A 10121-nucleotide genomic window follows, 5' to 3' on the forward strand; every position below is an offset into this window, starting at 1 on the left:
CGGCCTCACCCAAGACTACAAAAAATGTTTATAAAGATATTAAAATCTATATCTTCTTATGTCACACCGTGGCAGTCTGAGTCTGCTTATTGATGTGTTGACGTTCCATAGGCTTATTTGTGGAAGTCGGGCTTGTTCTCCTTCTCTTGCTTTTCATTTGTTTCTCCCCAAGTAAACAAGAAATTGAGTCTGTCAGCAAAATTGGCGTTTTTTTTTGTTTTTTTTCCCCACTAGGCTTCCCCTCGCATCTTTGCTCTCGCTCAGAGTCGAACTCTCCTGATGAAATTGAGCTGCTGTATAAAAACAAATCAAATCTGCCCTGCATAGATCACATTTTTACCTACCAACTATTTTATCGCTCAAAAGAAATGAAGCAAGTTTGAAGCCAGAATAAAGTCAATTCCTGAAGACGAGCTGATGATATTCCTTAGAACGTCAAAAAGAATAATAGTGTTAAAAAACATCATTCGTATCTTTTATGGGAATAACAAACTCAGGTATTAGACGACCCTTGATGTAAGATTAACCTAGATATTGAAAAAAAATTACATTTTGAGATAAAATGACATCATATCAGGCTCCAGTACTCTGGGTTGCACTCCCGGTAACAGTTAGAGATGCCCATCTCCCATCTTAAAACTCATTTGTATACTCTAGCCTTTAAATAGACCCCCTTTTAGACCAGTTGATCTGCCGTTTATTTTCTGCTCTGCCCCCCTCTCCTTTGAAATTAGGTGAACACAGATGACGCGCTAGCTGTCCAAAGTCGGGACCCAGGGTGGACCACTCATCTGGGCATCAGTTGGGGACGTCTCTGCACTGCTGACCTGTCTCCACTCAAGATGATCTCCTGCTGGCCCCACTCTGGACTGGACTCTCAGTATTATGTTGGATCCACTATGGACTGGACTCTCACACTATTATGTTAGATCCACTATAGACTGGACTCTCACACTATTATGTTAGATCCACTATGGACTGGACTCTCACACTATTAACTAGATCCACTATGGACTGGACTCTCACACTATTATGTTAGATCCACTATGGACTGGACTCTCACTATTTTTTTAGATCCACTATGGACTGGACTCTCACACTATTATGTTAGATCCACTATGGACTGCACTCTCACACTATTATGTTAGATCCACTATGGACTGGACTCTCACTATTTTTTTAGATCCACTATGGACTGGACTCTCACACTATTATGTTAGATCCACTATGGACTGGACTCTCACTATTATGTTAGATCCACTATGGACTGGACTCTCACTATTATGTTATATCCACTTTAGACTGGACTCTCACTATTATGTTAGATCCACTATGGACTGGACTCTCACACTATTATGTTAGATCCACTATGGACTGGACTCTCACACTATTATGTTATATCCACTTTAGACTGGACTCACACTATTATGTTAGATCCATTATGGACTGGACTCTCACACTATTATGTTAGATCCACTATGGACTGGACTCTCACACTATTATGTTAGATCCACTATGGACTGGACTCTCACACTATTATGTTAGATCTACTATGGACTGGACTCTCACACTATTATGTTAGATCCACTATGGACTGGACTCTCACTATTATGTTAGATCCACTATGGACTGGACTCTCACACTATTATGTTAGATCCACTATGGACTGGACTCTCTCACTATTATGTTAGATCCATTATGGACTGGACTCTCACACTATTATGTTAGATCCACTATGGACTGGACTCTCACTATTTTTTTAGATCCACTATGGACTGGACTCTCACACTATTATGTTAGATCCACTATGGACTGGACTCTCACTATTATGTTAGATCCACTATGGACTGGACTCTCACTATTATGTTATATCCACTTTAGACTGGACTCTCACTATTATGTTAGATCCACTATGGACTGGACTCTCACACTATTATGTTAGATCCACTATGGACTGGACTCTCACACTATTATGTTATATCCACTTTAGACTGGACTCACACTATTATGTTAGATCCATTATGGACTGGACTCTCACACTATTATGTTAGATCCACTATGGACTGGACTCTCACACTATTATGTTAGATCCACTATGGACTGGACTCTCACACTATTATGTTAGATCTACTATGGACTGGACTCTCACACTATTATGTTAGATCCATTATGGACTGGACTCTCACACTATTATGTTAGATCCACTATGGACTGGACTCTCTCACTATTATGTTAGATCCATTATGGACTGGACTCTCACACTATTATGTTAGATCCACTATGGACTGGACTCTCACACTATTATGTTAGATCTACTATGGACTGGACTCTCACACTATTATGTTAGATCCACTATGGACTGGACTCTCACACTATTATGTTAGATCCACTATGGACTGGACTCTCTCACTATTATGTTAGATCCATTATGGACTGGACTCTCACACTATTATGTTAGATCCACTATGGACTGGACACACATCTGCGGTCCGCTCCAAGGTTTCTCATTGTCATCCCATTGGGTTGAGTTTTTCCTTGCCCTGATGTGGGATCTGAGCCCAGGATGTGGTTGTGGCTTGTGCAGCCCTTTGAGACACTCGTGATTTAGGGCTATATAAGTGAACATTGATTGATTGATTGATTGATGTATTACTCGCTTCCTCAGTTGTTTGTTAACTTGCCCACACTTTGAGACTCTTCTTTGCAGCGGGTCTTTGTGTTGCGCCTCCAGTTCGCTGGTGCGCGTGAGTGACAGAAGAAAGGCTCTGATTTGCCTGGGAAGAAGTCGTCTAGCCTTAGCTGTTGGTTTGCAAGAATAGGTAGGTCGTTTATAAAGCGCTTTTCATACCTAAAGAAATGCAACACAAAGTGCTTTACATACTAAAAACAATGCGAGAGGGACAAGCGGTAGAAAATGGATGGATGGATGGATATATAGCATAATTGATAAGAATAAATAATAACAGTGAAAATATGTCATCCCGGGACTTTGTGTTCTAACTTTGGAATAATTAGGACAGTGTTTTTCAACCACTGTGCCGCGGCACACCAGTGTACTGTGAGATAGTCTGGTGTGCCGAGGGAGATTATCTATTTTCACCTTTTTGGGTTAAAAAAAATATTGTTTGCAAAGCAGTAATTATAGTCTGCAAATGATGTGTTGTTGTTGAGTGTCGGTGCTTTCTAGAGCTCGGCAGAGTAAACATGTAATACTCTTCCATATCAGTAGGTGGCAGCCGGGAGCTAACTGCTTTGTAGATGTGGGAAACAGCGGGAGGCAGGGTGCAGGTAAAAAGGTGTCTAATCCAAAAATAAACAAAAGGTGAGTGCCTCTAAGAAAAGGCATTGAAGCTTAGGGAAGGCTATGCAGAACGAAACTAAAACTGAACTGGCTACAAAGTAAACAAAAACAGAATGCTGGACGACAGCAAAGACTTACTGTGGAGCAAAGACGGCGTCCACAAAGTACATCCGAACGTGACATGACAATCAACAATGTCCCCACAAAGAAGGATAAAAACAACTGAAATATTCGTGATAGCTAAAACAAAGTAGATGCGGGAAATATCGCTCAAAGGAAGACATGAAACTGCTACAGGAAAATACCAACAAAAGAGAAAAAGCCACCAAAATAGGAGCGCAAGACAAGAAGTAAAACACTACACACAGGAAAACAGCAAAAAAGCTCCAAATAAGTCAGGGTGTGATGTGACAGGTGGTGACAGTACACTTACTTTGAGACAAGAGCTATAGTGATACATGCTTGGTTATGCTTTAAAGTCATATCCAACAATTGCCGACAATTAGGAAACCAGTGCCACAGGATCCCAGGTTCCGCAAGGGTAAAAGCAAATCTGACAATAAGAAGGCCCAATACCATAAAAACATTCATAAACCATTAGAAGAACCTAAAAACTGATCTTGAAACACACGGGCAGCCAATGCAATGATTTTAGAACTGGTGTAGTGTGGGCTGGCCTGAATTTTGGAGTAGTTGTACGGGTGCAATAACTTCTGTGAGAAGACCTGAAAACGGGGTAATACAATAGTTTGTACGAGTCGTAATAAAAGCATACATTAGCGTCTCTGTGTTGCCCCGAGAGGGAATTGGGCAAACTCTGGTTATATTCTTGATATGATAAAAAACAATTTTTGTTGTAGTTTTCATATGTGATAATAAAACTATAGTTCACAGTCGAAAACTACGGACATATTTTTCACTTGGAGTGATGAAGTCAAGGACAATGTTTGTAATTTCGATGTTTTTCTCTCTTAGGGCCTCATGGCCAATGACTAAAACTTCAGTTTTGTCCTGGTTTACTTGTAAAAGGTTATGTCCTCCAGGATTTAATATTAGGGATGTCCGATAATGGCTTTTTGCCGATATCCGATATTCCGATATTGTCCAACTCTTTAATTACTGATACCGATATCAACCGATACCGATATCAACCGATACCGATATCAACCGATATATGCAGTCGTGGAATTAACACATTATTATGCCTAATTTGGACAACCATGTATGGTGAAGGTAAGGTACTTTTTTAAAAAAATAATAAAATAAGATAACTAAATTAAAAACATTTTCTGGAATAAAAAAGAAAGTAAAACAATATAAAAACAGTTACATAGAAACTAGTAATTAATGAAAATGAGTAAAATTAACAAACGCATGGATAATGATCTCAGCATCGCTTGTGGACAAAATGGAACGAATTTTAGCGATATTACGAGGGATTGACGTAATTGACGAGGGACTTCTGGTGTCATGTAGGAGATAGAACCTGTTTGTGAGGGCTCCCAATTCCCTTTATTTCCTCGTCATACTTACTTAACTTTAAGCCTGAAACATTGACACTGTTGGAATTGGTCACTTTTTCTAACGTCATTTCTTGCAAAATGAGTCATTTGAAGAGCACCAAATTGTGGCCGCACAGTTCGCTGTGGACCGACTGTCAACAAAATTCTCTAAACCGTCAAGGAGGACGTGTCTTTATTTATCCAGGACGCCACCGAGCCACTTCAAGCTTCACTGGACTCACTGCAGCAAACGGTGAATTCATTTCAGCTCTTCAGATGACTTTGCATGGCTGACCGCGGTCGGGTCAGACATCAAAAAATTCAAAAAACAGAATCAGCTACTCCCAGATCGTTTTGACGCTCACGAAGGACTAATCTCTGTATACTGAACATCTATGAAGGAAGCGAGGACGGCAGGGACCCAATTGGGTCCGTGCCAGAATTTCTAATGAGCTCGATGGGCCCCAATGTTTTTGCCACACCGCCTGGAATGAAGAGAGCCCATCGGACTGCGACCTTCAAATCCGGACAAAGAGAAAATCAACGCGCGTTCCTGGTTTGCTTCTCCAGATTTCAGCAGAAAGACGCAGCGCTAACAGCGCGGAACCATGAGACCAAGTATTGTGACTCTACTTAGTGGCTCTATACCTGGATGTCAGCACAGCACTCGTAAAAAAGACAACCGGCTTCAACGACGTCAAGCGAGCCTCGTACCAGAAGAGTATCAAGTTCCATATGTTGTATCCAACATATGGAACATATCGGCGTGGCGCAGTTGGGAGAGTGGCCGTGCCAGCAACCTGAGGGTTCCTGGTTCAATCCCCACCTTCTACCAACCTCGTCACGTCCGTTGTGTCCTTGAGCAAGACACTTCACCCTTGCTCCTGATGGGTCGTGGTTAGGGCCTTGCATGGCAGCTCCCGCCATCAGTGTGTGAATGTGTGTGTGAATGGGTGAATGTGGAAATAGTGTCAAAGCGCTTTGAGTACCTTGAAGGTAGAAAAGCGCTATATAAGTATAACCCATTTACCATTTACCATTTACACACGGAGAAAATGCGTTCAGCTGCGACTCACTTAGACTTAGACTTAGATTTAGACTTCCTCTTATTGTCATTCAAATTTGAACGTTACAGTACAGATAAGAACGAAATTTCCTTGCATTAGCTCATGGTATTGCAGGATACAAGAGTCTTACGGCCTGAGGGAAGAAGCTGTTACAGAACCTGGAGGTTCTGCTACGCAGGCTGCGGAATCTCTTCCTAGAGTCCAGCAGTGAAAACAGTCCTTGGTGGGGGTGGAAGGCGTCTCTGCAGATTTTCTGAGCCATGGTCAGGCAGCGGCTTTTTGCGATCTCCCGGATAGGAGGAAGAGGAGTACTGATGATCTTTTCCGCCGTCCTCACCACTCTCTGCAGAGACTTCCAGTCCACCTGATGAAGCACAGAAGTTCTTTGACCGGAGATTTGGCGATGGACAAAGATAGGTCATCAATTCCTTAATTACACACTCAATGTTTACTGTTTGGATTTGGACATTCGATTCTTTGCTCTCCAAGCTCACAAGCAGTAGTCGGATGTAAGGTATGGTGAACTTACTACTAGGAGTTGTTGCGGCACTACATAGGCAGTGTCAACCGTTGTTGCAAAAAGCTCATGTACATTAAGCCATATGAGTTACTACACACGTGAACTGTAGGTGTCACACCAAATAGCTTAATTGACATGTCTTCTCTTTTTGCATTTAAATTGTGTAAGTATTCCCCTTTTAGATGGTTGGGAGCCCTCCTGGCTATTGGAACATGCCACCGTTTAACAAGAAGTCTCGTAGTACAGCGTTTACTCCGCAGCTTAACTCAGCGGGAGGTTAGGAATAGGCCTTGTTCAAACTTTGTACTGTGTTTTGGGGGGTTTCTGTGTGTGGGGGGGTGGAAATGGGTTTTGGGAAAGGGCACTATCAGTTTATTGCAAACAATGATTTTCTTAGAGAAAAAAAGGGAAATGCTGAGTACTCTGCTACCGTACCTTACTATCCATTGTTATATGCTTTAATATATCACTTTTAAGCTCTCTCACTTTATATCAATCAATCAATGTTTATTTATATAGCCCTAAATCACAAGTGTCTCAAAGGGCTGTACAAGCCACAACGACATCCTCGGTACAGAGCCCACATACGGGCAAGGAAAAACTCACCCCAGTGGGACGTCGGCGAATGACTATGAGAAACCTTGGAGAGGACCGCATATGTGGGTAACCCCCCCCCTCTAGGGGAGACCGAAAGCAACGGATGTCGAGTGGGTCTGACATAACATTGTGAAAGTCCAGTCCACAGTGGATCCAACACATCAGCGGGAGTCCAGTCCACAGCGGGGCCAACAGGAAACCATCCCGAGCGGAGACGGGTCAGCAGCGCAGAGATGTCCCCAACCGATGCACAGGCTAGTGGTCCACCCGGGGTCCCGGCTCTGGACAGCCAGCACTTCATCCATGGCCACCGGACCTATGCAACTCCCCCTCGCAAGGGACAGGGGAGAAGAGGAGAGAAGAAAAGAAACGGCAGATCAACTGGTCTAAAAAAGGGGGGGTCTATTTAAAGGCTAGATTATACAAATGAGTTTTAAGATGGGACTTAAATGCTTCTACTGAGGTAGCATCTCTAACTGTTACCGGGAGGGCATTCCAGAGTACTGGAGCCCGAATAGAAAACGCTCTATAGCCCGCAGACTTTTTTTTGGCTCTGGGAATCACTAATAAGCCGGAGTTCTTTGAACGCAGATTTCTTGTCGGGACATATGGTACAATACAATCGGCGAGATAGGCTGGAGCTAAACCGTGTAATATTTTATACGTAAGTAGTAAAACCTTAAAGTCGCATCTTAAGTGCACAGGAAGCCAGTGCAAGTGAGCCAGTATAGGCGTAATATGATCAAACTTTCTTGTTTTTGTCAAAAGCCTTGCAGCCGCATTTTGTACCAACTGTAATCTTTTAATGCTAGACATAGGGAGGCCCGAAAATAATACGTTACAGTAATCGAGACGAGACGTAACGAACGCATGAATAATGATCTCAGCGTCGCTAGTGGACAAGATGGAACGAATTTTAGCGATATTACGGAGATGAAAGAAGGCCGTTTTAGTAACACTCTTAATGTGTGACTCAAACGAGAGAGTTGGGTCGAAGATAATACCCAGATTCTTTACCGAGTCTCCTTGTTTAATTGTTTGGTTGTCAAATGTTAAGGTGGTATTATTAAATAGATGTCGCTGTCTAGCAGGACCGATAATCAGCATTTCCGTTTTCTTAGCGTTGAGTTGCAAAAAGTTAGCGGACATCCATTGTTTAATTTCATTAAGACACGCCTCCAGCTGACTACAGTCCGGCGTGTTGGTCAGCTTTAGGGGCATGTAGAGTTGGGTGTCATCAGCATAACAGTGAAAGCTAACACCGTACTTGCGTATGATGTCACCCAGCGGCAGCATGTAAATACTAAAGAGTGCAGGGCCAAGAACCGAACCCTGGGGAACTCCGCACGTTACCTTGACATAGTCCGAGGTCACATTGTTATGGGAGACGCACTGCATCCTGTCAGTAAGATAAGAGTTAAACCAAGACAAGGCTAAGTCTGACATACCAATACGTGTTTTGATACGCTCTAATAAAATATTATGATCGACGGTATCGAAAGCGGCGCTAAGATCAAGAAGCAGCAACATAGATGACGCATCAGAATCCATCGTTAGCAATAGATCATTAGTCATTTTTGCGAGGGCTGTCTCCGTAGAGTGATTTGCCCTGAAACCGGATTGAAAAGGTTCACAGAGATTGTTAGTCACTAAGTGTTCATTTAGCTGCTGTGCAACAGTTTTTTCGAGAATTTTGGAAATAAACGGAAGGTGGGAGACCGGTCGGTAGTTTACCATGAGGTCAGGATCGAGGTTAGGTCTTTTGAGCAGAGGATGAATAACCGCTTTTTTGAATGCTAGGGGAACAGTGCCGGAGGAAAGTGATAAGTTTATAATATTTAACACTGATGGACCTAATAATACAAACAGTTCCTTGATAAGTTTCCCAGGAAGTGGGTCAAGTAAACATGTTGTTTGTTTTATCCCACTTACACGCTGTAATAATTCCTCTAATGTTATTTCATCAAAAATAGAGAGACTATTTTGGAGGGCAGTGTCCGTCGTATATACAGTCGTATTTGTGTTAATAGAGCCCAGTTGTAGCTGGGATGCGTTGTCTTTAATCTCCTTTCTAATGAGTTCAATTTTCTTATTAAAGAAATTCATAAAATCATCTGCCGAGTGGGTGGAGCTACTGGGAGGAGTCCCTTGTTGGGTTAGCGATGCTACTGTACTAAACAGAAATTTAGGATCGTTTTTGTTGAGGCGGATGAGATTTGAGTAGTATTTAGCTTTAGCTAAGGTAAGCATGCGTTTATAAGTTATTAAACTATCACTCCATGCTTGATGGAAAACCTCAAGTTTAGTCGCGCGCCATTTGCGTTCCAGTTTTCTACATGATAATTTATGAGCTCTAATTTCTTCTGTAAACCATGGGGTGCGCCTTTTAGGGGCCCTTTTTTGCTTTAGCGGTGCTATACTATCAATAATTTCGCGCAAGGCATCGTCAAAGTTGTTAGTGAGTTTATCAATAGAGCCGACATAATTTAATAATAATAATATATATAACAATGGGAAACAACGATAATACAAAAAAGACTGCTATATGATTTATTAGTTGGAAAGCTAAGGGGCTAAACGGACATTTTAAAGGAGCCAGGATATTTATTCACCTTAAACGCTTAAAAAGTGACATTGCCTTTTTTTCCAACAAACCCACCTATTAATCAAAGACCAATTCAGACTGAAAAAGGGCTGGGTTGGCCATGTGTTCCACTCAAATTTTGACTCCACATCACGTGGCACTGGCATAGTGATACATAAAAGAACACAGTTTAGTGCAGCTAACAGTTTACTCTAGATCCACAATCAGAATCAGAATCAGAATAGTTTTTATTGCCATCGTTTGAGAACAGGTTCACAAACTAGGAATTTTTCTTGGCGCAATCGTGTAACATAAAACACATATAACACAGAAAACAAGAAAGATTTCTAACTGGACTCCTTTACCAATGACCTGCTGTGCTGATTAATGTTTACGCCCCTAATTGGGACGACGATAACTTTATGTGGAAAATATTCTCATTAATCCCAAACCTAAACTCACAACAACTGATCTTCGGAGGAGACCTAAACTGTATGATTGACTCTGTGCTCGACTAAATCTAAAAACATTTCAAGGATGGCCAGGCTGC

The sequence above is a fragment of the Entelurus aequoreus genome, linkage group LG10, assembly GCF_033978785.1.
Source record: "Entelurus aequoreus isolate RoL-2023_Sb linkage group LG10, RoL_Eaeq_v1.1, whole genome shotgun sequence".
NCBI lineage: Eukaryota > Metazoa > Chordata > Actinopteri > Syngnathiformes > Syngnathidae > Entelurus > Entelurus aequoreus.